This window comes from Natator depressus, chromosome 5 (genome assembly GCF_965152275.1).
Source record: "Natator depressus isolate rNatDep1 chromosome 5, rNatDep2.hap1, whole genome shotgun sequence".
In the NCBI taxonomy this organism is placed as follows: Eukaryota; Metazoa; Chordata; order Testudines; family Cheloniidae; genus Natator; species Natator depressus.
The window spans coordinates 80,044,263-80,072,125 of record NC_134238.1 but is presented as its reverse complement, the minus strand read 5'-3'; the positions used below and the strand labels follow the sequence as shown (position 1 = coordinate 80,072,125).

At 40.5% G+C, this 27,863-nt stretch overlaps 1 long non-coding RNA gene across 1 annotated transcript in view; it reads left to right on the top strand.

Annotated features, from left to right (window-relative positions):
• The window catches only part of LOC141987595 (uncharacterized), a 177,412-nt gene extending 152,535 nt beyond the window's left edge, over window positions 1-24,877 (top strand). Inside the window, exon 4 of the long non-coding RNA XR_012639585.1 lies at window positions 24,778-24,877. This is a non-coding gene — a long non-coding RNA (uncharacterized LOC141987595). The remainder of the gene's footprint in view (window positions 1-24,777) is intronic.
• The last annotated feature ends 2,986 nt before the right edge of the window (window positions 24,878-27,863 follow it).

The following is a 27,863-nucleotide window of genomic DNA, read 5'->3' as shown; positions in this document are numbered from 1 at the left end:
GCTGTGGTATGGCAAGACAAGAGCAGCCAAGCAGAGCTGCAGCGGAAGTGGCCCTGAGAGACCACCAGAAGAGCAGGAGAGCAGAGTGGCTGCGGAAGCAGTCGTTCAATGACGATGGTTTGCAGACCTATTGCACCGTCTGCTGCCAGGACACAACAGCTGAGCGGGCTGCATGCTTGCCATGTTATGGCGAGACAAGAGCAGCCGAGCAGAGTTGCAGCGGAAGCGGCCCTGCAAGACCACCAGGAGAGCAGTGGAAGTGGAAGTGGTGGATGACGACGGTCATATGGAGGACCTGCGAGGTGGATTCATAGCATCAGGAGAGCAGGAGAGCAGAGTGGCAGTGGAAGCGGTTGTTCGATGACGACAGTTTGCAGACCTACTACACCGTCTGCTGAAAGCAGTAGGACGCCCACATGGAAAAAAGCGCGAAACGATTGTCTGCCGTTGCTTTCATGGAGGGAGGGGCAACTGACGACATGAACCCAAAACCACCTGCAACAATGTTTTTGCCCCATTGGGCATTGGGAGCTTAACCCAGAATTCCAATGGGCGGCGGAGACTGCGGGAACTGTGGGATAGCTACCCACAGTGCAACTGCTCCGAAAGTCGACGCTAGCCTTGGTACTGTGAACGCGCTCCGCCGACTTAACGCGCTTAGTGAGGACACACACAATCAACTGTATAAAATCACTTTCTAAAAAATTAACTTCTATAAATTTGACCAAATTTCGTAGTCAGTGGCAGATTAATGATTTTGCCGCCCCTAGGCCCTGAAATAATTGCCTCCCCAGCCCCATATGAACTTGTTTTAGTTTTTTTACAAATTCATTTGAACCCACCAGCAGCTCCCCGCGGCCCCCACCCCAGCTCACCTCCACGCCGCCTCTCTTCCACTTCTACCCCCTCCCTCCCAGGCTTGCCAGAAACAGCTGTTTCCTGCGGCAAGCCTGGGAGGGAGGGGTAGAAACAGAGCGGTGGCACGCTCGGGGGAGGAGGCGGCAGTGGAGCAGAGATGAGCTGGGGTGGGGAGCAGTTCCTCTGCCCCCCCGAAGGGTTACTTCTTGCGGCCCTCCCCGCACACACCCCCACCCAAACTCACCTCCACTCCACTGTCACCTCCTCCCCAGAGTGCACCACCACCCCTCCACTTCTCCCCCCTTCCTCCCAGTGCTTTCACGTGGCAAGCCTGGGAGGGAGGGGAAACGCAGTGCGCCTGGGGGAGGAGGTGGGGCCAGGGATTTGGGGAAAGGGGTGGAATAGGAGTTGGGGGGGGCGGAGTTGGAGCGCGGGCTGGGGGTGCAAGCACCCACCAGCGCTGGGTAAAGTCGGAACCTATGGCTATTATAAATTTTCTGCCCCTGAAAATTTGCCGCCCTAGGCCTAGCCATTGTCGGCCTAGGTGATAATACGCCGCTGTTCGTAGTATAGATATACCCTGTTTCATGTCTTTTAACCAGTTACTGATCCATGAGAAGACCATCCCTCTTATCCAATGACTGCTTACTTTGTTTAAGAGCCTTTGATGAGGGACCTTGTTAAAGGTTTTCTGAAAGTCCAAGTACACTAGATTTACTGGATCACCCTTATAGACATGATTGATGACCTCCTCAAAGAATTCTAATAGATCTGTGAAGCATGATTATCGTTTACAAAAGCTGTGTTGACTCTTCCCCAAATTACTGTTTTCATCTGTGTCTGATAATTCTGTTCTTTACTATAGTTTCAGCTAACATGCCTGGTACTTACCACCCTTTAATTGCCAGGATTGCCGCTGGAGCTTTTTTGAAAAATTTGTGTTAAAGGTTCTCCGCGGGGGGGGGAGTGGAGAAGCAGAGTGGGGTGGTGCGTTCAGGGGAGGAGGTGGAGGCGGAGCGGAGGGGAGCTGGGGCGTGGCGGGCATGGGGCGGGGAGCTGCCGCACCCACCAAATTTTCCCCTTGGATGCTCCAGCCCCGCCTGAGTCAGCGCCTAAGGCTCCACTTTTTGCCAGTTGTTAAATTTAGAAGCCCTCATGGGACAACCGGTTCTAAAAGGGCTTCTAAATTTAACAACCGGTTCCAGCAAACCAGTGCGAACTGGCTCCAGCTCACTACTAGATGACCTTGAAAACTGGAGTGGTAGAAATGGGATAAAATTTAATAGTGCAAGGTCATGCACTTAGCGACTAACAAGAATCTTTGTTATAAGATGGAAGCAATTGAGGAGAAAAAAGATGGGTGTGTATTGGTCAATCACAGGATGACTATGAGCTGCCAAGGTGATGTGGCCGTGAAAAAGGCTAATGCAATTCTAGGATGCTTCAGGTGAGGTATTTCCAGTCGAGCTAGAAAAGTAGTATTACCATTATACAAGGTACTGCTGAAACCTCATCTGGAATACTATGTGCAATTCTGATCTCCCATGTTTAAGAAAGATGAATTCAAACTGGAATAGGGACTGAGAAGGGCTGTTAGGATGATCAGAGAAATAGAGAACCTACGTTATGAGAAGAGATTTAAGAAGCTTGGCTTGTTTAACCTAACAAAATCAGTGATGGGGGGAGCGGGAATTTGATTGTTCTCTATAGATTCATTAAAGGGTTAAACACCAGGGAGGGAGAGGTATTATTGAAGTTAGCAGCCAGTGTTGGCACAAGAATGAATGGGTAAACTGGACATCAATAAGTTTAGTCTTGAAATTAGATGAAGTTTTCTAGCCATCAGAGGAGTGAAATTCTAAAATAGCCTGCTAGAGGGAGCAGTGGGAGCAAAAAACCTAACTTGTTTTTAAGACTGAGCTAGATAAATTTATGGAGGGGATGGTATGATGGGATTGCCAGCAATGGTAAATGGCCCATCCACAACTCCTATTAGCAAATATCTCCAATGGCTGAAGATGGGATGCTAGATGGGGAAGTCTGTGAGTTACTACAGATAATTCTTTCCCAGGCGTCTGGCTGGTGGGTTTTACCCACATGAAAGGGTCTAAACTATTGCTATATTTGGGGATCAGAAACACATTTTCCCTGAGCTCAGATTGTCAGAGATCCTAGGGAGTTGTCACCTTCTGCTGTAGCATGCGGCTTGCATCACTTGAACTAAAGTAAATGGTGGATTGTCTGTAATTTGAAGTCTTTAAATCATCATTTGAGGACTTCTGTAAGTCAGCCAGAGGTTAGGGGTCTATTATAGGAGTGAGTGGCTGAGGATCTGAGGCCTGCAATGTGCAAAATGTCAGACTTAGATGATCATGATGGCCCCTTCTGGCCTTAAAATCTGAGTCTAAATAATCTCACTCAGATCATGCACCTTTAACTTTACTGCTTAATTGTCCTGCTAAAGGCAATATAAAATTCCTTTGAAGAGGAAAAATTATGAATGGTATTAATTCTAATGTATGGTAACACATTTTGGCAGTATCACTATCTTCTTACTGCGCTCTACTTGAAGTTGTTGCATAAGGGACTTTGTACAGACTAGTCTTACGCCTCTTTTTTTCACCATTCAGGATAGCGTTTGCCTTGCTGGTTGTGAAGGAGTGGGGGGGGGAAAAACTTCCTAAAGAAACATATTTATAGTTATAACACATTTACAAATTCTAGCCATGTCAATATCAGATACAATACAATAATCATTATAAAAGTGAGTTTTGTTTATTTTTAACTTCTAGAGAGAAAAGGTGGCTATGATTAAAATATTGGAGTGGAATTTGAGAGTGTAACGGGACAATAAAATTGGACAAATAGTTTATTCCCCAAAAAATGCATTTTTGGTCCACCCAAAAATATTGGTGAAGTAGACCATAGTTTCAGCTGAGGAAACATTTTTCATGGTCAGCTTGTGTGTGTTCTCTCCCTTTATAACCTTTAGCCCAGTGATTAGGGCATTTTCCTAGGATATTGGAGACCCAGGTTTGAATCCCCTTTCTGGAGCAGAGGCTTGATCTCAGGTCTCCTTCCTCCCAGGTGATCGTCCTAACCATAAGACTCGAGGCTATTCCCGTGTGGTTTACTCTCAACCTCTCCTATTAAAGTTGTTCCAGTTTGTATAAATACTTAAATATTCATGGGGCAGGGGGAGGGAATGCTGTGAAGATGACTCTAGCCTGGTAACTAAGGTACCTCACCTGGGAGGTAGGAGAGATGGAGTCAAATCTTCTCTGTGCTTAATTCAGAGCAGGGATTTGAAGCCACATCTCCCAGGTGCATGCCTTAATCACCAGGCTATTGAGTGTCTCTCTCTCTCTCTCTGGCCCAATGAATATCTGAGTCTTGACACAGAGTGGACAACGTCAACAGGAGAGTGAGAGTGATGCACACTGGAATAGCCTCTAGTCTTGTGGTTAGGATGCTCACCTGGGAGGAAGAAGACCTGTATACCTGCACACATTATCCCATCCCTCCAGTTTGAGTCTTGTACAATATCTGATAACTTTATATGCAGTATTATCATATGAACCTAAAATATGTATATGCACACACCTCTGCAAAGCCTTAGCTTTTATTTCCTAAAACAGTCATGTGTAGCCAAATAATAAGCTTTCTGTTAAGAGTTCTCTTAATTCACCTCATGAGCTCAACTGTGCTAATTTATACACAAAATCCCTTAGGGAGTTTTTAGTTTTTTGGAAAGTACCCTTCAAACATGGAGAGCTTGGCTGTTTGTTATTTCCTGCATATTTGATAGCAACATACAGTCTGTTTATTCAACAACAACAAAAAACATTAACAGCACTTATTATTATCAAGCATACTTCATAATGCACTCATGGAAATATGTCAGTAGTAGAATACATTTTAGGTATTTTTAAACCGTGGACATTTTAGAAACCACTTTTTATATAAAAACATAACTTCCCACTAACCAATAAAAAAAAAGATAAACAGCACATGCATAATAACACACTTGGAATAGATTTTAGCTTTTTCTAAGAGTTTAAAGAAACTCCTTAAACTCTTCTTGGAAAACACAGTTCATACACCATATAAAATGTTCCTTTACATAAGAGAATGATGCTCAAGACTTGGATTGCCATTTAGGACTGAGGTCATCTATCAGACAAATATTAGATATGGCCAAACCTCCTGGAATGAGATTCTCCAAATGTCTGGAACTATAGCATTTTGAGTCCCCAAAGTTAGTTTGAGTTGGTAAACAGTTCTTGCTTTAGTTTAAGCCCGTGTCTTATTACAAAAAGTGATCAAGCTTTTTTTTTAAGTTATGTACTTATAGCTGAAATTTTGAACAATTTATCAGCATTGATCAACATTCTTAAGATAGTACTTGAGAACACATTGTTACAATCGTATCACCAAGGTTGGGACCCTGATAAATACATTTTCCCTGGTTTAGAGACAAGACTTCCTATATTCCTTCTGTTTGCTACTTCTGTTACTATAGGAGCCCTGCAGATTTGGAGGTGCCTTTGCCCCTTGGATCATATAAACCCTCCGGGCTGGGAAGTCTTGCTCAGTGATGAATCTACATTCCTGTAAATTATTGCTGAGGAACTCACAGGGTGAGCCTTGTGGACTTTTCAGTTTCTTATGACCTCCTTTCATAATTTATGCATTTGTACTCAATGATATGATTTGTGAGTACAAATAGAGAACAAAATGGCTGTGGGCAGAGGGTGGGGAGGCTATCCAGGTGTCCAATGTGCTGCCCAAAAAAGTTAACCTACTCCCCAGAGCAGGACTGGAACCCTGTTTTTTCTCTTTCCACATGAGTTCCCTAACCACCAGGCTGTAGAGTCATTCTCTTCCCACTTAACCCCGATGAGTATTCAAGCATTTTATTCAAAGTGGAACAGTTTTGACAAAAAGTCTTTTCCTGAATACCTTAGTGGCTAGGGCACTCACCTGAGATGGTGGAGATGCAGGTTCAAGTCGCTGCTCCAAAGTGAGGATTTGAACCTCCATTTCTGACCTCCCAGTTGAGTACCCTAGCTCTTGGGTGTAAAGGGGGGGAACATCACCCCCCCCTTTTGCAAATGGCATCTCAATCACTTTATAGCTCTAAGCCCAAAATGGAAACTTTTTGTTTTGAAAATGTTTAAGTTGTTTGTTTTGTCATTTAGACTGAAACAATTCTCTGAAATCAACCCGCATTTGTAGAAAAAAAGTTCTCTGAAAATGTTCTCCTGTCTCTAGTACTGAGCTCATTCCAGAAGCCAATGGCTAGAGGAATAGGGTTGCCTTAGTTAGCAACCCTCAGGGTGTGTTTCCATTACAGGTGCTACAGCAGCATAGCTGCAATGCTGGAGAGTAGTCACCTGCTACACTGACGGAAGGGGTGTTTCCATTGCTAATAAATCCATCCCCTCCAGAGGCAGTAGCTAGGCTGATGGAAGAATTCTTCCATTGACCTAGCGGTGTCTAAACCAGAGCTTAGTTTGGCTTAACTATGTGAATTTTTCAACCCCCTGAGAGACTAGCTAGATGGGCCTAAATTTTAAGTGTCGTCCTGGCCTCAATTGCCTCTTCCTAGTCTCAGGGTGGGGAAATGAAGGCAGCAATGGCTTTTTTTTTTCCTTTTTCTTTTTCTTTTTTTAAATCTAAGGCACCAACATATGGCTGGCCCTATTTGTGGGAAAGGGGGTAATTTGGCCCACTGTATTTATTTTTCATTATAATTTGTCTTTTGTTTTTTCTTTCTTTCTTTCTTTCGAAGTGGGGTGGCGTGGAAGGAGGGAACAAGGCTTTTGCTGTCTCATTCCCAACTTTTCCCAGATCCCCAGAAGCTATCCACAGGTCCTCCCTGTGAATCAGGATCTGCAGCTTTAGAAGGAAGGAGCTGGGGTGGGGCTGGGACAACTCTGTGTACCACCATCGCACATTCAATCCCGTTGGGATTCCCGATCTAAGACTATGCTAATGCGGTCAGCATTAATTTAGGCAGACTCTCCACCCACAATGTCCTCTGGTTGATTAAAAAAATTATGTGGTTCATAAATTATTTTGAAGGTAGCATTTTAAAATAATTAAAAAGGAATGTTAAAAGAGTAGGATTAAAAAGCTCTTGAAATGAAAGGGGAGAGAGAATGAGCTATATCAATATAACAGTGCAGATCTGTGATCCAGTTGTCTCTAACAACTGCAAAATTGTGAAAAAAAAATGTCAGTCAGAATTACAAATTATAGTTGGCAGCATTACTATAGAACATTTAAAATGTTATGCTTCATTCCACAATTAATTCCTGTGACATAATTTATGAGAGGGACTTTGTCATCATCTTTGCTCTTCTGTGAATGATTAGAAGACTTTTTTTGGCACATCTCATAGACTGTAGCTGTTGATACTATAAACAAGAGATACTTAAAGACAGATGTGCAAGGACTCCACAAAAAAAGAAAAATTCCCCTTACATTCTTCAAGTACATCTTAGCAGCTGCAGTAGTTGGCATTGGCTATGAGATCTGTGCAACATTAAACTTTATGGTTTTCTAAGCATTTCAGGTACTATTTTATACCATTCCGTTGTATCAAGCTTTCCATTATTTTTGGCAGTACATCCTTAGGAATGTCTGCTTCATTCAAAGGCAGTGCTGGTGCCAGCCTTGCATTGGGAAAAGAAACTGAGATCGAAGAAAAATATTATAAAAAAGGAACAACAACAAAAAATCTTTCACAAATTCACCCTCTCTTTCAGAAGATGGCAGTTCTTATGGTATATTTGAATCACTTGGGAAATGCAGTGACTACATTGTATTTGCCAGAATTAGAAGCTTTTCAGCAAGCTTCATTCACATAGGTGCTTTATTTAGTTGGCTAAAATACTGAGAAAAATCTGAACAGTTCTCAGAGACAGAAAACAGTCTTCATTCAGTCTAAAGAAAGCAAAAAAAAAATAATAATTGGACATCTGTCACTGAAGCACCTGCTTTGGGCCCATCCCTTGAAGAATGTTTTGGCTTAATAAATTGTGTGATGAACTAAACTACTGATAGTTTGGATGGTGTTTAAAGTACTCTTTAAAGGTGTTTCTTAGCTTTATGTCTAGACTTATAGTCTGAGGTCAGCAAACAGACTTATTTAGCAGCTATGGGATAGATTGTGCTTTTAGGAACAGGCCTGAGCGAGCAGTGGTGTAGGCAATAATACCCCAGGAGTAGCCCCAGACGGCACTGTGCCCCAACACCACTCTCTGACACAATTACCTCACCATTTATCCCTTGCTTTTGGTAGGGGAAGGGTAGTAACTTGCAGGTATACATGAGAAGCAAATTGCAACACCCCTGCACTACCTCAGCTGCACCACTGTAGTGGTCTGGTTGGGAAGTAACAGGAACATCACACCTCCATACACCTGTGTGCTCAGACCCAAGGTCCAGGGAGACCATTAAGGATGTAACTATGTGTGTGCAATTGCATCAGCTATGGGGACGTGTTCCTTCTCCATAATCACAGTCATAATCTAGCCTTAGGTGGCTATTAGCAACCAGCGAAAGCCAGATTCTGCCACCCTTCCACATGTTAAATATTAGCTTACTCCATGAGTAATTATGTTGAAACCAGTAGGACTACTCATGTAGTTATGTGTACTTGTCAGTTTGAATAAGGGTTGCAGAATCTGGCCCAGAGTGAAGCAGTGAAATCTGAAAGCTGCAGGTAATAGTTGAGATGGGCCTCATTAGGGGCATGATATTTATTTTTCATGGAGAGCAGAAACTCCCATGAAAGCTAATAAGTGTCATGCAGGGTGAGAACTGGGTCCTGTGTTATGCACTAGATTGAACAGATCCTGAACAGAGATTACGTGGACCTGATTCTCTTCTCATTGAAGCCAGTTCTACACCAGTATAATTCTATTCACTTTCTTCAGAAGTTTCTTCAGATTTATACATGAGAGGGGAGAACCAGTTCTGACATAAATTGTTATCCTGTGACAAGTGGATCTTTGAGATTTTGGTGTAAAGAGGAGCTTACTCAAAATCTCTGAAAAACAAGATAAATTAGCTACCAGCAAGAGATTTACTGGGCTCGCATATATTCTGTCCACCCATAATGAATATTCATGTAGTGTATGGGAAAGCAGGATCTGGGACTAAAACCATTCAGTCACCTTTCCTCTTTAATTTATTTTTATAACTTCAGAACCTATCTATGTCACATTCATCTGCGAGCATTTGTTATTAATCACATTTGTTATGGTAGTGCCTAAAGACCAGCCAAGAACGGGGCTCCATGAAACATAGTAGACAGTCCCTGCCCCAAACAGCTACAATCTAACTAGACAAGATAGACACAGGGTGCAGAAAGAGGTATAACACACAAGCAAAGTGAACAATGTGATGACAGGAAATGTCATGTTAGGTCCATGATTTTTTAAAATTTTATTTATTTGTTTTGGGTGTGTTTGGTTAAGATGGGGTAAGCTAAATGGAAAGAAAGAGGAGACACTGAAGGAAAGAGGGTGAAGAAGGGCAGGTCTGAAGAGAAGCTGAGGTGAAGAGACTGTGAGGGAGGTCAAAGGAGATGGTTGGAGCAAACAGTTAATCAGCGCAGGGCAAAGAAAGTCCAGTCAAAACTATAGAAAGTTCTCCAAATGTGCAGAGGTCCCTGCTTTGGATGCTTCTGGTCCTACAGGCTGGAGTCTCTGATTGGCTCCACTCAGTAGATTTCACCCTAGATTTCACATGACAAGCGGGAGGGGAGTCACTACCTGGGTCCTTGTGCCTCCGGAGTGTGTGTGGGAGGTCTCCCACACACAGTTTTGTATCCGGTGGGTCCCTAGACTGACTTTAACATGATTTCCATGCTTCAGCTATAATGAGCTATTGTATTTTTATAAAACAACTGTTTTTTTAGACATTGAATTGGATGTAATTTCTGTACATTTATTACTCGTTGTTAGGATTCATCATGTACCCTTGAGAAGCCAGGGATCTGACACTGGGGATTTGTCCAGCTAACAGATGTAAATTGTAACAGTGATATTTAAAAAAAAAAATCATGCTATATAATATTAACAGATTTATTTAGAAAAACATTCAGGTTTCAGACACATTGGCCTTGTCTGCATAATTTAAATTCTCTGAGATTGTTTTTTTATGTGGTTCCCTTCTGATTGGAAGCATTACTCTTTACAATAACCAATAGTTTGTTATGCTCACTTGCTGCATCACGTCTTATTTAGTTGCAATGTGTAGAGTGCCCAACCATCCCTTATACAAACAAACAGAAAGGAGTATGGAGATATCTTTCACACTCAGAGATGTCATATCATCTGCTTACCCCCATCAAAGTGGAACAGACGGTCCCATTTGTTTATCTGAAACAATGCTGCAATAAAAGATAAATTGAAAGTTTGTAAACATACTATAACCATTGAAATACGGTACAGTATAATAAAGATCACTGGTCCCTTGGGGCCAAATTCTTTCCCCTTACATCAAATAATATCCTATTCAACAAGTAGTTCTAGGGAAATGAACAGGACTACTGAATATGAATAAGAATAGCAGAATCAGACCCTTGATAGGTATGGAAGTATCCAAGGAAAGACAACACTGTCATTTAGGGCTGGACAAAATTTTCCACTGAATATGTTTTTCAACAGAAAATTGGGGTTTTGAGGAAATGACAGTTTTAGCAAAAAGTATTTGCTTCTGCAATTTTGGGTTTTGTCAAAAAACACACACACGTATTTAGTCTGAAAAACAAAATATTTTTATTTGGAATGCTACTGCAGTACCTTATAGGAGTTGTAGTTAGGTCTCCTCATGTCCCCATTCTCCTCTATCGGCCAGGCTTCCCTGCCAAACTACATCTCTCGTGTCTCTGTTTTCCACTCCAAGAAAGGTGACTATGGGACAATCACAGTAGATGTAGTTCATTGGAGGAGGCTGTTCTCCAAAGGAGAATGGGAGCCTGGCATGAGGCACCATGCAGCATTTCCAAATTGAAATAGTTTCAATTTCAGAATTTGAATTTCTACCGAAAATTTGAAATTTTCCATGAGAAACTTAGACACTTTTTTTTCATTTTTGTCTAAATCTTCTGCAGGTGAAAACAAAACAAGACAAAACCAGCTCTACTTAGTTGAGGGTCATATTTTCAAATCTTGTGCTCCAACATATTTGTGCGTGTAAAATCCAGAACACTTGTATGGAATATATAGATGTGCATTTTCCCATCTTGCAGGTAAATGAGTGCTCAGTTACAAATACAAAATGTGTAGGCCAATCTGGAGGCCATTTTTAAAATGTAAAATATGTCCAGGATCATTAGAGGATGTGGAATGCTGCTTGTCCATGATACCTGAATGCATAATTGTACTTGGTTTAGCAAGAATTTTTATTCTAAGATTTTTCCATAAGCTTTTTTGTTTATTATTTGGAAGTATTTTGTTCACTTGATTCAAAAGAAGTAATAGAACTCTTAATCTCAGGCAAGTCTACCATGGTACAAGCTTGAGGATATGCAAGTATTTTATTGAGTATTATGTACAGAAGTGAAAAATGGCAAAGGCAAATGACTCCCTACACATATTGGATTGCTCTGTGTTTAACAGTGTACATATATGGATCTTTGTGCAAAGAAACAGCAAGAGTGAACTTCTGCTATTTTTAAGGACTTGAAGGATCAGCTATATTCCATTTTTCACATGTATCCTTCATATGAAACTTTTTATCCCTTTCTTAAGACATAGGCATATTAGTTCTTAAGAGACAACGAAAATGTGAAGAAAAAGATGGGGAAAAAAGAAGAAAAACAAATTCCAGACAATTCACCTGGCTAAAAAAATGGAATGCATCAAAAATGTAAAAATTCTACATGGCTCAGATGCATGAGGGGCTGCTTATACACACAGGAGTTTTAAAGTCACCTATACCTTGCAGGAACTGAACTCCAGACGAGCAGCATAAAAAGCATTTCCAGAACTTTAAGCCTCGGTGGATGAATCCCCACCTCTAAAACACAATGTTGCAACTGTCCTTGATTAGACTAGAGTCTAGACTTACCCTTGACCATACCTTAGAAACCAAGTTAGGGAACTGTGGTTAAACTCTGCTTTTAATACATTCCCAGGTAACATGCTTCTAACATGGTTTTGCAGCCCAGTGTTGGTGAGACCAAATTATGGCAATATTCAGTTTCACACCAAACTGATTATCCAAACAATGTTAGAAACTAGCTGAGACTGTGTTTAAACATGAGCCCCTTAACTCAATTTCTAGACCTGTCTAGATGGAGCCTTTCTTCCTAAGGTCTCAATTCCATTAATTATCACAGTCAGGCACGAGGATTTCCCAAAATATCTGAGTGGTTCTGGATTGTAACCTCACATACCACCACCATCTGATGAAGACCACCAAGATAAAGGCTAGGAATTATGTAATCCACAATTATGTAATCCCCAAATTAACTAGAGCCAGTTGGAGAGCAGATGTTCACACCTTGCAGACAGCTCCCTCAGCCCTTATCTTCTCAGCAGCTGAACGCTGCACTCCACTATGATCAGGTAATGAATATATGAAACTTCTTGACATGCAATTGAATGCTGCTATGAGAATTGTCACAGGAGTGATGAAGTCAACACTGACAGGCTGGCCCCATCCTCATGCATATCTTACTACCATCTCTCTGAAGAGAAGAAGCAATAATAGGAGAATACAACAGCACAATAATGAATGCAGACTTGCTCATCTATGAAGATTTCCAGTGCTCCCCAAGATGTCTCCATACATCCAAGAATTCCTTCTGGTAATAGAGCTCTCAAAACCTCTGGACTGTCACCAAAAGAAAAGTAGCAGAGGCTATGGGAAAACAGGAGGGTCAAGAGTCAAGACTTTATAACAGATCCTACACCAACTACCTACCTTCACTGTGCTATTATAATATGGACCACAGTGAACCACATAAGAACTGCACGTGGGCAATTATCTACTAGACAAATAGAAAATGAAGGACAGCTCAATATGTGAATGTGGAGAAGACATCCCAGTCATGGAACAATTAGTGAACCACTGCCCTCTAAGATCTTTCTCTGGAGGGTCAGGCTTGATTTATTCCATTGTACTGAAAGCCGTAGAGAGGATGACAAACTTGAATGTCAACCTTTAATGTTGCTTTTCAAATTTATCATACAAAAGAAGAAACCCATTAAATATAACCCTTTGTGATATGAGACCACATCTTAACTATCCAGGTGATTTTTCATTATTACCGTCTAAAAACATACCTCCCCCCAAGGGCTAGATAATGCATGTGTTGGAGGCAGTATGGAGGCATCTCCTGCAGTTCCTCAAAGAACAGAGGTCATGCTATACTATTACATTCCTGTTGAGGAGTTCAGCATAATCCCATTTCAACCAACATTGTCAGACAGCTCTGCTGGCCAACATGTGGCGGGACAAACCCATTACTTTATGTACTCTTTTCTTTCAGTGGGTTTGGATTCAGCCCAAAATAAGTCTTCTTAGAAATGTTAATCTTCAGTACACAGAAAACAGAGACATAAAATTACATAAATACATTTATCACACAGAGTTTGGTCTCATAAAAGCCAGGAGTGGAATCTTGGTCCACTGAGGTCAATTACAAAACTCCCATAGACTTCAATGGAGCCAGGCTTACATCCCAGAAGTCTATGGATCATCAAGGGAATCTCCTAATAGACTCACACTGAAGTGTATTTATGAAAAAGTTTTATGGAAACCTATAATACCTCTTTGGCAATATCCATGCTAACATAATTTGGTGCTTTACTTATGCACCCACCCTTTTTATTGGAAAAATTCATACCAAACATTTAACCAGTGACAAAGAGGTAGCAATGGTCAAACATAAGCCAGAATGGTGAATAAATAAGGTGTTTTACTTAGCTATTAATAATTCTCTTTAAACTCTCTTTTCAACTGGTACTCTACCTTTCCCTATCAATGCAATAAGCCAATGCTTCTGCACCTGGGGAATGATCTATTTGGATGAATATCAATTATATGTAAACTGTATATAATAGTTATTGGAGAATAAACCCCAAAGAAAGGTCTTGGGTTAATAGTATCTTTACAGTGGTAATCACTGTATATCTCCTTTCATGCAGTTGGATATGCTTGGAAAGAATACTGACAAGCAGCTGAGAAAATAGAAGACTAAATTTTCTTTGCCTATTTCTGTAAAAATATAGCTCTTTGTGTATGTTTTTTTTTAAATGTAGGCTTAATAAATGACCAGATAAATGACTGGATGTGCTGCTGTAAATTGACAGAAGACTCTGAGCCAGATTCTCTCCCCTCCCATTCCAGCAGCACAAAGAGACAAGAACCTGGCAATTTGAGAATTTCCCAAGCATGGGAGAGTTCTCATATGACATAAAGCTGGCTTAACCAGCATTTACTCATCCTGCACTGGTCTTGATGTAGGGAGCATGCTGGGTTGGGAGGGAGCAAAGCTGAACCATTGCGGTGTTTCGGTTAACCTCAGCTGGTGAACGGTTTCCAGACAGCATAGGCTAGAGGAGTCTCCTGGCTGCTTTAATCTGAACTGAGATCAACCCAGACAGAGAATCAGGTAGTTCTCACCAGCTGCATAACAGTCTTACATCTCTGATATGCTATCTGGGTCTCACCCACCACAGAGGATCTGGCTGTCTCTGTTCAGAATTTATCCTTCAGTGGGCAATTATTGCATTCATTTACATTTTAAAAAGTGAGTCATTGAGAGTGATGGAAAGCATTAAATGTCAGAAGTCACTAACTTTAAACAACTGAAATGGGATACAAATGTTTCAATGAGAACAAAAAACAAACAAAAACAAAGGCTTTTCCTGCATTTTGTTTAATTACATTTCACAACACATTCTTTTGGATATCTTCATAAATGATCTGGAGGATGGTGTGGATTGCACTCTCAGCAAATTTGCGGATGATACTAAACTGGGAGGAGTGGTAGATACGCTGGAGGGCAGAGATAGGATACAGAGGGACCTAGACAAATTGGAGGATTGGGCCAAAAGAAACCTGATGAGGTTCAATAAGGATAAGTGCAGGGTCCTGCACTTAGGACGGAAGAACCCAATGCACAGCTACAGACTAGGGACCGAATGGCTAGGCAGCAGTTCTGCGGAAAAGGACCTAGGGGTGACAGTGGACGAGAAGCTGGATATGAGTCAGCAGTGTGCCCTTGTTGCCAAGAAGGCCAATGGCATTTTGGGATGTATAAGTAGGGGCATAGCGAGCAGATCGAGGGACGTGATCGTTCCCCTCTATTCGACATTGGTGAGGCCTCATCTGGAGTACTGTGTCCAGTTTTGGGCCCCACGCTACAAGAAGGATGTGGATAAATTGGAGAGAGTCCAGCGAAGGGCAACAAAAATGATTAGGGGTCTGGAACACATGACTTATGAGGAGAGGCTGAGGGAACTGGGATTGTTTAGTCTGCAGAAGAGAAGAATGAGGGGGGATTTGATAGCTGCTTTCAACTACCTGAGAGGTGGTTCCAGAGAGGATGGTTCTAGACTATTCTCAGTGGTAGAAGAGGACAGGACAAGGAGTAATGGTCTCAAGTTGCAGTGGGGGAGGTTTAGGTTGGATATTAGGAAAAACTTTTTCACTAGGAGGGTGGTGAAACACTGGAATGCGTTACCTAGGGAGGTGGTAGAATCTCCCTCCTTGGAAGTTTTTATGGTCAGGCTTGACAAAGCCTTGGCTGGGATGATTTGATTGGGGATTGGTCCTGCTTTGAGCAGGGGGTTGGACTAGATGACCTCCTGAGGTCCCTTCCAACCCTGATATTCTATGATTCTATGATTCTTTAACTACTTCTTTTTGTTTGGATAAAGTAGATTTTTCACAAATTTTTAGTTATAGGGAAAATAACTTGGTGAGTGTGTGCATATCCCTGCAATGGCTTATTTACAACTGGCATTGTATACTTTTATTGTGACATATGATTTTTCCCTGCATTTTTTTATTTAGTTTCAACATTTTTTCTACCATTTGAGAACTAAATGGATTGTAATATATTGAATGTGAGAATAAGGGAGGGGGGAAAGGATTGTTACTTACTTGATCAGAGGAGTTTTCATGAGGTGGGCCTTGTGTCCCTCAGGTTGTCAGAAACTGAGTTTTCAATCTGCAATAAAGGCAAAAAAAAAAAAATCTTTGACTGGACTCTCCCAAGAGGCTAGGCTTTTCAAAGATTCAGCAATATTTTTTTGGCTCTCCTGCTCCAACTCAGGGAGGAATTTCATGCAAATTTCCTGAGTTCATGTTGAAGAAGTCAGTTATTGGTGATCATATAAATTTGTAAACTCTGAATGTATGATATATTTTAAATGAAACTACCAGGTTGGCCAAGTAATGGTGCTGACCACAATTGTGCGAAACTCAATGGATTCTATTTACGTGAATTCTCCTAACCCAAAACAAGTGGCTTAGGCTTGCACAAACCTCCAAATTCCAATCATCTCTGAACCTATCATGAACCTCTGTGATATTCACCAATCACTGTACCCTTATGGTATGGGATCTTCTTTCCTTTCGTACACAACCCATCCTCCTAACAGACTTCAGGGCTTCTTACATTTGATGTTTTTTGGAAGGCAATGAAGCCATCTGCTTCCTTCCTCCTCCCAGGATCTTTAATGGGCATCAGTTGGACACTTCTCCCATACTGTATCTTTGTAAAGGAGCCATGCTGTAGGCCCACCTAGTCAGTGAACGCTCTTACTCTCACTTCTGCAACAAGCTAAATGAGCTTAGGACCTGAAAGACACCTCAGAAGTCCCTAAAGGGTAGCTAAGAAAATCTTCTCTACTCCTGTGAAGCTTGAACTGGCAAATTGATTTGCCTGCTTATGTCATTATGTTAGGGACTCTTGAAAACATTCTGAGTGTGAAATTAGGATTTTCTATCCTGTGATAAGGGGATGCAGTGAGAGCCAAGAATTTTGGCAGTGTTGTTAGAAGAGTACATTAGAGTCACTGTTTCTACAAGGGATTGTCTGGGATTTGAAAGACTTTAAATTTGTAAAATAGGCCTGGAACCCTACAGGGATTCTAGATTGATGGGTCTGATTCTGCAAACCAACTTCCAGGAGCATCAGATGTGCATCTGACAAGGCCCTGCTCCCTCCTCATGTCCAGGCCACCTGGCCAGTGGCTTGGCATGAGCAACTCTAAGGCTGGCACTGCATTTAGCCGTATGGAGTGAAAATCTGTCAACTGCATGAAAAAACTTGTACAGATACAGACAGACATCATCTTCCTTTCCAAATGCAAACAGATGGACATCGTACCAAAAGGACTGAAGTATGCATTCGATGAAGTGAGCTGTAGCTCACGAAAGCTTATGCTCAAATAAATTGGTTAGTCTCTAAGGTGCCACAAGTACTCCTTTTCTTTTTAGATTGATGGTGTGCATTTTGCTTTCAGCAGATAATCTACTCTCAATGCCTGGGAGAATCATGTTCAACATCATCCCGGAATCTATCAAGAAACAAACAGATCTCCAAATTAGAGAGGAACAAACAGATTTTAGATCATTGAGATCATGCACAGACAATATTGTTGTTCTCAGAACACACTGTGGAGTTGCAAGCACCTCTTGTGAGAAATATTTTTGATCTCCTGAAGGCTTTTCACAGCATATGCAGAGACAGATTTTGGAGAATTATGGCAAGTTATAGAGTACCAGGAAAAATAATTAGAATCAAGGATCTATATGATAATGCCAAATGTGCAGTCAGAGATGGTAACAACATCAGCCAATGGTTTGTAGTGACAACTGAAGTAAGTCAAGGGTGTAGTATGTTCCTACTATTGTCTGCACTGGTCATGGACTATGTCAAGAGGAAAGTAACACAAGAAGGCAACCTAGGAATTGTAAAGATAAATGAATAAAGCACAGTTGGATGACCTTCTTTTTGCTAATGACATAGTCCCCCTTAGTTCAACATAGCGCTTAATGGAAGAAAAGACCCAGCTTTTGGCAGACACAGTAAAACAAGTTGATTTGTTCATCAACAAGGGGAAGACAAAATATATGACTATCAATGTCCCAAAATAAGCCATCAGAGTAGATGGAGAAACAATAGAAGTAAGTCATTTAATTTTTCTAGGGAGTGAGATGTACAATGATGATACCATGCTAGATGTCAAGCAACTAATATCAAAAACAGCAAACAACTTGCATAAACTTGAAAGTATTTGGAGAAGTCACATGACTAGTGCTTACACCAAAATATGATCTTTTTAACACCAATATCGTGTCTGTCCTCTCTTTATGGAGCAGAGTGTTGAAAATCTGCAACAGAAACTGGTAAGTAGATCAACTCATTCCAAAATAAGTGTTTGCAGAAGATCTTCGGAGTCCATTGGAAACAGTTTCTTGCAACATCAGAAATTCTAAGCAAACCAACCAGCAGCATCAAACATGGCAAGATGATGATTATGGACATATTTAGGACACTCTTAAGAATGCCACCACACAACTTCCATATCAAGTGATAACGTGGATACAACTTGGAAAGAGAAAAAGAGGGTGTTCTATTGAAACATGAGCAATAGAGAAAGAAGCCAGGTTCTTCAACATTATACTCAGAAGCCTGAACAGACCCGTACAATAACCAGAGAGCAAGGGAGGATAAAATAAAGAAAGAAATCAAGAATAGATAGTCAAGTGACCTCGAAACATCTTGAGTCAGTGCTCGTGATCAGAACTTGCATTCACTAGTCAGGTGCCTGTATAATCAATATATGTGGCAGGCATAGGCTTATTCAAACATCAAGCAAAAATAAGATGTGTCAAGGGCAGGAACATGCATCATGTGACATTGGAATAAGAACTTTAATTGAAAAAGACTGAGTGAAGGGACTGAATTAATAGTCTCCTGGAAAACAAATTACAGAATTAGAGAGTCAGCCAAATTGTTTGTTAGGGTGGTATAAGTAACATTGGATAAATCCTTAATTTTTATCTCATCCACGACGTAGCATGATATAGTGCTTATTAATCATTTATAGGGTTTTTTTACTCAGAAAACCAATAAAGAGTATTTAGAAATCCTCAACTCTTTTTAGTTAATTACTCAAAAATACATTTAACTTGTTCAGCAAACTACAATCCAGACTTAAAACCCATTTTATAAATAATTGGAAATTGAGATGAAGCTAAATAATCACCATATGTCTGGTCCTCAAGTTCTCACTTGAGAATGGATCATGCCTATTACATACAGGCCAAAGTAAGCGGTGGAGTGAAGCCAGAGGGTATGTCTACACTGCAGTTAACACCTGCTGCTGGTCCATGTCCGCTGTCTCAGGCTCATGGGGCTTGGGCTACGAGGCTGTAAAATTGTGGTATAGACGTTCAGGCTACAATGCAATTTTACAGCTGACATGGACCAGCCACAGGTGTAGTATAGACTAGGGTGACCAGATGTCCCGATTTTACAGGGACAGTCCCGATTTTGGGGTTTTTTTCTTACATAGGCACCTATTACCCCCCACCCCCGTCCTGATTTTTTACACTTGCTTATCTGGTCACCCTAGTATAGACATACTGTCACTGACCCCTGGGGAGCAACACAATGCAGTCTGCCTCAGAGGCAGAATGCCTTTCAGATCTCTCCTGCAACAAAAGTCAGCATGACTGCTGCTGCCCCTTTCAGGGGGGCAGTTTGTTTCCCCCTGTTGTGATGGTCTTGGTCCTAAGGCTGGTGAATAGAAGTGGGTGAATCCCTGGGAAGTAGGAACAGAGTAATTCCTGCATTCCTCAAATACAGGAACTATGTTTCTACCTAGACTGCAAGGATTCTTTTGTCCTCCCCCACCCGCCCCATATTCACATATGAACCAGGCACAATCTGGCCCTGAAGGAAAAATCCCATGCAGTACAGAGAAATAGAAAATACAGAAATGGCCAAAACCAACTGCATAAAGGGGGGGAAAAACCCAAACAAACAGACTGATTATGCATGAAAGAGAAATTCAGGATAAGAAAACGAGGCAAGAACAGAATAAGCTAACAAATAAGAAACAAAATTAACCTCCCATATTTTTTTTCTTTCAATCACTTTTGCATGAGCAAAGGCTGCAGATTGTTTTCTTCAGTTATAATTTTCTCTCTCTTTTTCTGTTTTAATTGCATTCATTGTTTTTTCTTTCTTTTGTTCATTTGGTTTTATGCGCTTTTTTGTTTCTTTATTAATCTAGCCTACTTCTCTGATGTCTCATTTGATTTATTTTATTTGTTTAGTTATCTCTTTCTATCTCATTTGTTCTGTTCTGTCTATTCTGTTTCTTAGGCTATGTCTACACTACAAAGATAAGTCAACCTATGTTAGGTCGACTTACAGCCAACACATTCATTACTGCAGTGGCTGATGTCCACACTACCCTTCTTCTGTCGGTGGTGCGTATCCTCACCAGGAGCAGTTCTACCTACTGAAGAGGGACGGTGTGGGGACTGAGAGCCAGCGCTCTCAGCTCCACATAGCTCCTCACCGGGAGCCCACCTACTCCCCAGGGCTTCTCACCTCCACGCTCCCAGTCAGGAGTATAGGGAAGCAGCCCAGGCTTCTTGCCTCTGTGATCCCAGCAACCCAGAAGCTGGCTTTCTTGTCAAATTGACAAGAATTACAGCCAATATCAGGAACTCAGTGTGTACACAGACACTGCGTTGCCCCTAACTACACTGACATAAGCCTTACACCTCTTGTTGAGGTAGTTTTATTATGTCAACATAGCAGAGGAGTTATGTCGATGGGAAGAGCATTTCAGTGTGTTCGCCACTGTTGTGTCAACAAAAGTGTGTAGTGTAGATAAAATCTTACTTTCATTTTCTTTTGCATCAGTTTTGTCTGCTGACAGTTCGGTCCACTTCCCCAAGCCAACTAATCAAGTTCAAGCAAAAGGGCAGAGACAGTAGCAGGCAAGGAGCAAATACTATTAAGGTTTTTAGAGAGGAAACCAAAGTATTTAAACCTGGGAGAACCAGGATCGAATCAAATAAACTGTGTCTACATTTTTAATACTTTCTTCTATTAAAATTTGAGCATAAACTAATAAAATCCTGCTTTTCAGAGGGCACAGTAGCAAAGGGAATATTGAAATCAAATCCAGCAAGACAAATAAATCAGATACCCCAGAACCAGATTTTAGACAGAAACACATTATGTTGGTGGAGAACATGTTCAGCAGGATCAGTTTGTCATATTACAAACAAAAAGACATTCCAAAAGGTCAGAAAAGTTTTATACAATAAACCAGGGAAATTTAACAAAATGACAGAACCCTAAAACTGCTTGTTTACGAATAAATAATTGGCATACTAGAAAAAAAAATCATTTAAGCAAATGTGTGATTCTCTTAAATAGACTCTGTTTTCTAGGGCTTTTCTACATGTTGTTTTTAAATTTGTTTTTGCATCCTGCATTGTTTATGTTACCTTCTGGGGAGCATGAAAATCTTGACTTTTTTTTTTGCCCTTTTCTGTTTTTAATAAAAACATATCTTTCTCAATTCTGTTCCTCATGTAGCATGACCCAGTGTTTGTGTGAGGCTTGTGATTTCCAAATTGTCCAGCTTCAGACTTAAATATTTGCTTCTATCAGGAGCTCTCACCCGACTTCACAGGGAATATTGATCTAATTCAAGATATATTTGGTGGCAGCCTGAAAGTGGAGCCACAGCAGGAAAAGATAATTGTGTTACCTTCCGTAACTGATTGTCTCATCGGTGGAGGTTCTGAAGGCAGTAAGGGCAGTATGTAACATCATGTGTTAAAGGGAACCTTACTGCTATTGGTTGGTTACCACCTGTGTAGTGTGCTTGGCCTCACTTTTTCTAGATAGTAATAATGGTTTTTATAGGGAGGGAAAGCTTTCAGTAACCCTTAAATATGCAGTAGTCCAGCCCTTTCCTCAGGAAACCATCACTGGGCACCAGCAATCTCTGTAACCTCAGCCATGTCTCTAAACTTCTCTTCATGGGGAAAACTCAATTGCAGAAACCTGAGTTCAATATCCCTGATCTTTTCTGTGTTGGCAACTGCATCAATACAATAAAGGTGGCAGACTCAGTAAAAAGCCAAGACCAACCGTAATGCTAGGAGGAAGGGCAAGTTTAGAACCATAGCTCCACATACACCTTTCTACATTAGCCAGCAGAGTGTGTAGCCAGTGTCATTCTGTCCCATACTGCACCTCAGTCACACACAAAAATGAGGAACCCCCTTTGATACAGTGCACCTCTGTACCTCCCCTTTTCATGGCTGGTGGCTGAAGAGCCACAATCTGGGCATTATATTTGCTTTTGTACTTTAATGTATGTATTTTATATTTATGAAAGGAAGGAAGAAGAGGGGTATTTTACCAAACTCACATAATCTATCATGTACTTCCTATATCTGTCGTAAGGCAAAACCTGGCCTCCTGAAATAGAAAATAAAAAACAAAAATAGCATTCAACAAGAGTACTATGGTGTCTATACACAAATGCAAGAAGCATGGGAAATCAGCAAGCATACCGTTAAATGATGAAGATTATGATCTACTGAGCACAATAGAAACCTGGTGGTAATAGTCTCATAATTGGATTGTCAATGTAATTAGACAGAAAGGAAAGAACGGTGGAAGGATTGTACTATACGTGAGATTTTCAAACAAGGGAGGAGCCTCAGCCACACATCTCCCATTAAAATTAAGTCAGTGAGAGCTGCTGGGTGTTCAGCACTTTTAAAATTCAGATCACTTATTTAGATGCCTAAAAATGAATTTAGGAGCCTAACTATAGGCACTCATTTTTCAAAATCTTGGGCACAGCTTGCGCCTTAAACTCAGACATTACATAGCAAGTGAGGACTTTCTGAGTGACAAAAATAGAGAAGGACGAGTGAGAACAAGAGTAATGATAAAGTCAAGCACGTCTTAGTGGTTATGCTAAATTAGTTTTGGTTGGTTTGTATTTCAAAGATCACTTCTCACGGGTTACACAACATTAGTGGATTTTGAGGAAGAATTTAAATGAGGATAAAAAGGTGGTTTAGCACAGAGTATTTGTGCATATGGGGACACATGGGAGGAAATGCAAATGAGGGAGTAGGAGGAGGTACTGAAGGGAATGTGGGGAATAGAAAAAAAACAAGGTCAGAGTTATAGATTGAAGCAGAGTGGCCTTTCAACCAAGCATAAAGAATTTACAATGGTGAGCCAATGGAGGGCTGCAAATGGAAGAGTGACACAGTGTGAACAATGAGTAATAAAGATGATTTATTTTGGACAAACTGAAGCTCGGCAAGGGAAATGCCCAGAAGACCTGAGAGGAGGAAGTTATAGTAGTCAATGCTTGAGATGTTCAGGGTGTAGGCAAATGATTTAGGATGGGAAGGAAAACAGATATTTTTAAATGTTGTGGAAGAAGAAGCGAAAAAACATTTGGTCATTTCCTAATGTGGGGGCAGGAGTAGAGGGAGGAGTATGATAAACCATAGTTGCCTTGAACTGGGTGACCGAGAAGATGGGGATGCTATCAACAGCAATGAAAAATGGAAATAGAGGTGAGGATTGGGAGGGAAAATTGTGAGCCTGGTTTTGGTGATGTTGAACGTGAGATGTCAATGAGTCATCCACATGAAATGTAATTAGATGCAGGGATTAAGAGAAATAAAAAGAGCTTTAAAAATATATAAGAGGAAAAGAATTATTAGAAAGAAAATAGGTGTAGTAAAAAGAGAAGAAATTCTAAAAATAACTTTTAAAAGTAGGCTTTGTCTGTTTGATACTTCTAATGTACAGTAAGTAAAGTACTGAATAGGATTTTAAGAAAAATATTAAAGTAAGTCAAATTTGGGGCTTAAGGTATTTGATGGTTTCTCCCTAAGTAAGAATATAATGTGGCCTTAAAATATCAGTTCATTTTCCGTCCCACAAATTTTACTAATCTATGATGCTAGGAAATGACATTTTTATTGCAAAACCTCTGCTACATGTGGGGTTTTTTTCCAACTTCCGGACATGTAGGGGTTGAGTCTCCGTTCTGTTACAGCACTTTTCCACCAGAATGAACTCCATTAGCAGAGTTTCACTGGCATAAATGTGGTATAATGAAGTGCAGACTTAGAAGCTCAGATTGCCACACTGTGAGATTCTTCTCATTTAAGTATGGCTGATACCCACTAAATGCATAGCCGCAGTGTGACAATAACAATTACTTTAGCATGTTTATGATATCAGATTCTCATTTGAGAAAGGTTTCAGGGTAGCAGCCGTGTTAGTCTGTATTCACAAAAAGAAAAGGAGTACTTGTGGCACCTTAGAGACTAACAAATTTATTTGAGCATAAGCTTTCGTGAGCTACAGCTTACTTCATTGGATGCATCACGAAAGCTTATGCTCAAATAAATTTGTTAGTCTCTAAGGTGCCACAAGTACTCCTTTTCTTCATTTGAGAAAGTATTTCATTGTGTACTATAGCATGTTTTCAGCTACATAAACACAGTAATATATTTTAGAAGTTCCTTATGTCTGATCATCATTATCTTTCAGCATTTCCTGTCGCATGTTTATATTCATTTAGCAGGTTTATTTTGTTTAGACCAGAGCCAGATCTTGTCCCATTGAAGCCAACAGGAATTTCACCAACAATTTCAGTGGGAGCAGGACTCAGTACTATATATGTATGGATAGAAAAAGTCAAACTTCTGGCAGAGAGGAACTGGATAACTCAGTGGATTCCCAGTCCTGCAAAGTGCTGAGGGCTTCCTGGAAGGTGATGAGGTTGCTTAGCATCTCAGCAAAGACTCTGAGCATCTCACAGTCTCAGACTCATTGTCATTTCCTTTCTTTTCTAGGTCATGATTCAAATCAATCCATGACAGTAAAGAATGAAAATTGCTACCATTGGAAGATATTTGGTGGCTTTTGTGACTTACATTATAATAACTTGTACCAATATATGAATTGCTCAAAGTACCTTCCAAAGGTGGAGAGTATTATTCTCATATTGCCAGTGGGGTTGCTGAGGCACACAACTGGTTAAGTGACATCCACGATTCACGCAGGAGGAGTCTGTGGCAGAATCTGGAATAGACCCCTAATCTCCTGACACACTGTTCACTTCTTCAGCCATCAGACCATGTTGCCTCCCCTGTGTAGTTCATTCTAGTGCGGTGTCCACATCACAGAAAACACCCTTTATTAGAACTGCCATTAACTGACAACCTTGTTTGCAGTCTCAGTAGAAACACCCAAAACAGAAACACTGAAGACATTAAAACCAGACTCAACAAAGTACAAGAAAATATTTAGTAAGGAGTAATCCTGCTTTGCCAGAGGAATGGACTTGATGACCTAATCATCCTTTTTCTATTGTTAATCTTTGATTCTCTGAATGGAACTGAATTACTTTCTCACCATGAGAAATGGTACCTCCAGGTGAAGGCTGCCTGAGTCACAATAATAGGGTAGTATGAGGAAACTTGAACTGGTCTTGAAATTGCTGTGGCTAAATGGAGGACTGTGGTCTCCAGAGCTGTCAATTTGGAACATACACCAGCACTCCATTTAAAAAACAAACAAATGCTACTCTGTGTGATAAAGTAAATCTATAATGTAGGCTAAGTTTAGCATCCCCTAGTATATAAATATTCTTCAATTTTGAAACTGCTTAAAATGTAGATTTATAGCTGTTAATGCTGGTGTATGATTGCCACTCCTCACTACTTACAGCTCAGAGCTGTAAGGTGCTGAGCTCCTTTAGCGCCTTCAGCTTTAGTAGGAGTTGAAGACATTCAGCACTTCGCTACATTGGGCCATAAGACAATTCTTTCTCCCCAACACTTGAGAAAATGCAATCCTACAGGATTGACTCCCTGTATTTTACTTATTTAAAACTTTGGCTCACTGAGAGAGTCTCAAGAGAAACATTTTTGGATCTTGGGAAACAGGAATGAGACACTCAATATAATGCAGGGCACTCAGTCTAAAATAGCAGACGTCACTGAGCAATCAAAATCTCAGTTCTTTACACTGACTAGGCTTCTCAAGATCAGAGATCAAAAGCTTTTTAAAACTAGACAATGTTGGTGTCCAGTTTAATAGAACAGATAGCTTACTGCAGCTGTTGGGCACTGCAGCTCAAAAACATAGCCTCCCATAGACAGCTTTAACCCTAGGAATGCTGAAGATTTTGAATTCTCTAACGTGAATGAATGTCTCCCCTCCTTAACAAGTTTATATTTCCAGGACAGTTATTCATGGTTTTTGAATACAGTAACTGGAGACAGAAAACACTAACAAAATCTCATCTAGATTGGCTGTGCACTCACTATCTTGGATGATTTCAGGGTCAGTAAGACAGAGGTGATAAATGAGTTACAATGCTTGAAAACCAATACATTCTGAGGCCCAGATGGGATTTAGCCAAGGTTCTTAAAAGATAATAAGGAGGAAAAATGTAGTCTGGTGGCAGTAATCCTGGAAAACTAGATTATTATGAAAGCAATTTTGGAAGTCTACAGGAGGAATAAAACTGACACATGCAACATGTGGTAAGCAATGTAACAGAAACTAAATTAAAAAGCAAGTGTAAGAATACTAATAACAACTAGCCCCAAGTATAAGAGCACCTGCTGAATGACCACTCTGGTAATAAATACACCTCTCTAAGGGACCCATCTCATCTTCGATCTTCAGTGGTAGTTTTCCTAATTTGAAAATCAGATGTTCATTTTTAGTTTATTTTTTTCAGTTTCAATCATTATCATCAACAGCTTCAGGAAGGGTAGATTAAAGCCTGTCATTGAGCCTGAAACTTAGCTAACCTGGGACTTTCAAGATATCTCAGCCAGAACATATGGAAAGAGAAGGGAAAAAATTAAAATTGCAATACAGTGTGCATCTCGCCATACAGACTGATACTGGACTTCCAAGAAAAAGAGCTCTTTTCATGGTCCCAGGATGTATTCTGGTTAATGGTGATGACTGTATACAGGAGCTCTAATTAATAGTAGTGGAAAATCACAGTTGAAATATAATTCTGAAACTCAAAGTGTTTTTAGTGCGCTCTATACCACTGACCTCTTGAAGTCATTAGTAGAGCTGAGTGGTAATGGGATTTTCCATTCTGTGACAAATTGTGAGATTTTGAAAAAAAAAATTCATTCTGTAGAAGAACAAAAACAACAAATCTCAGAACTATGAGCAGAATGGTTCCAGGAGAATGAGCTGCCTAGTAGCTCAGAAGACAAGCTGGCAAGAAATCAGGCAGGGTTCCGTCAGAATTTTGTTGAAATTGACATTTAGGTGGAATGTTTCAATTTCAACAAAGTGACATTTTCTGACAGAAAAATATTATGTTGGAAAATTTCCAACCAGCTCTAGTCATTGGGTCTATGTGGTTTCAGAGCACATCACAATCATTATTGGGTTTTATCATTGTACACCTGTATGAGGTAGGGAAATATTATCCCCAATTTACAGACAAGGAATTTGGTAAGGGGTCAGATTGTGACTTGCCCAACACCACACAGCAAGTCTGGAATTGAACCCAGATCTCCTGATTCCCAGACCAGGGCCTTCCTTCCCAAATTGTTGCTTCCTCCAGCCTAAGTTGTTGGTTTAAATTTTGTTAATGCAATAAAATATAGAGAGAATATTAACAAATAGAATAAAGGGGAAGTGGATAGCAGTGACGATAAATTAGTAGTTAAAATGCAAATAATTGATAAGGAATGCTAAAGATATTAATGAAAAATCCATCACTGGTAGGGTTTAAGAACAATACGAAAGTTTTTTTTAACATCAGAAATGAGAAGAACCCTATCAATGGTTATAGATCCATCACTGGATGGAGATGATAAAGTTGTCATAATGATGTAGACACAGCAGAAGTATTCAATAAATATTTCTGTTCTGTATTTGGAAAGAAGCCAGATGA